Raw genomic sequence first — 1,672 nt, 5'->3', positions numbered from 1 at the left:
ATAGCATAGGCTGCTACCAATGGGCAGCAACAGAGCTGTGGATGAGTATCTCCATGCCAACGTGTTAGTGCCTGGGTTCAAAGCTCCACTCTGCTACAGGTCAGCAGTGAAGTAGGCAGAGTAATGAAATTCTCCAAATCTTCATTTGCTCATGAGCCTGAAAAAGTAACTACTTCATAGAGTTGTTGAGAGAATCAAAAGCTTTTTAACACACTGCATAGTATATAATAAGTGTTCAATAAATCTTAGCTACTAAATTTGCTTTTAAAGATTATTATGTATTTAAGGATCTTTTTCAGTTACAAAACATTCAGTTCCCTTTTAACTTTGTAATTAAAATTTTCCTATTTGTGATGCTTTAGTTTCTGAAAATATTATCTAATTATCACCAACTTTGATAATCACTAAAATTTTTCAAAATACCCTTAAATGTATTTATTTTCATTCTTTAAATATGGTGGTTTGTGATACTTTTCAAAAAGGCCCATATTCTTAAATGGGCTTAGTTAAATCTCCTACGCGGTAATGTTCAGGGAGAGATGTGATTATATTCATAAAGACTGTAGTGGGCATAGAAATAATAATAATCATTTTCCCCAAATTCTCAAGTATTACAAAGAAGTACTAGTTTATATCACAGTTTAATATCAATTCATAAAAAGGTATTTTAAAATATTCAATGTCTCATTAAAAGAAACTGGCTTCCCCTATTATTGTTCTTCAAGATCATTATTCCAAATTAGTTATGAGAATCAAGTCTTCATAGAAAGGCTTTTCCTTTGTCCCCCTAGTGGCCACACAAAATAGCAACATGTAAAGAAAAGACCCAGAAGAACCACTAGAGTAAAACATTATTTTGATGCTTTCATTTTACAGATAAATAAGCCAACACCAAGAGACAAGGGATTGATCAAGACTACACAATTTTTCAGTAAATCACCTGCATATGAAAATATTTCTTGAAATTCTGAATATTGAGATGCCTAGATAAGTACCCCCCCAAATAGACTTAACTAATATTCTTTTAAAATTTTCCCTGTAAATTGACACCCAGCAGATTTTTTTTTCCAGTTTTCTTTTTCCTTCTAAGAGAGATATTAAGTATAATTTCTTAGGGGCAAAGAGAGGACCTCAGCTGTGACCAAGAATTCTGCCTGCATTCTCTATGAAGAATTCCTTTTGGAGGAATAAAGACTGACCCCTGAGGGTTCAGAAGTGCACAAAGATAGCTCTCCTCAGAAAAAAATCAGTAAGAGTCAATGCATCTTTACAGATGGCCAAGGGCCCACAATGAATAAAAAACAAAAGTCAGGAAATAAGTTAAATACCGATTTTTTTTCAATTTTAGGGTAACTCTAGATAGGAAACAGTTTACACTTGATCTTAGCCAAAAGGCCGAGAAGCAATAGGAAACAGTTTAGAAGTAGGCATGAGTTAGGTACAAACACAACAGAGAATGAAATGGGAATTTTCTTTATTTGAAAGGTAAATTATTGGTTTATCAATAAGATTTCTCCTGGCTCTAAAACTTAACAAAAGCACTTAAGCTTCTGTTTGAGCATAAATGCAATTGAGAGCGGAAACCATTATCCAGATATCTTGAGGCCAATAATAGAAACGACAGTAATGGAACATTCAAAGCATGTTTATCTTAAAATCAGGATTTCATACT

The 1,672-nt window shown here is 33.3% G+C and overlaps 1 non-coding gene across 1 annotated transcript; it reads right to left on the bottom strand.

Annotated features, from left to right (window-relative positions):
* Positions 1-1,220: 1,220 nt before the first annotated feature.
* Positions 1,221-1,407, bottom strand: LOC125114614 (U2 spliceosomal RNA). Its single transcript, XR_007131864.1, has one exon. It is a non-coding gene; the product is annotated as a U2 spliceosomal RNA (small nuclear RNA).
* Positions 1,408-1,672: the final 265 nt, after the last annotated feature.

Source organism: Phacochoerus africanus, chromosome 1 (assembly GCF_016906955.1).
Source record: "Phacochoerus africanus isolate WHEZ1 chromosome 1, ROS_Pafr_v1, whole genome shotgun sequence".
Taxonomy (NCBI): domain Eukaryota; kingdom Metazoa; phylum Chordata; class Mammalia; order Artiodactyla; family Suidae; genus Phacochoerus; species Phacochoerus africanus.
This window is presented reverse-complemented; position numbering and strand designations above follow the sequence as displayed.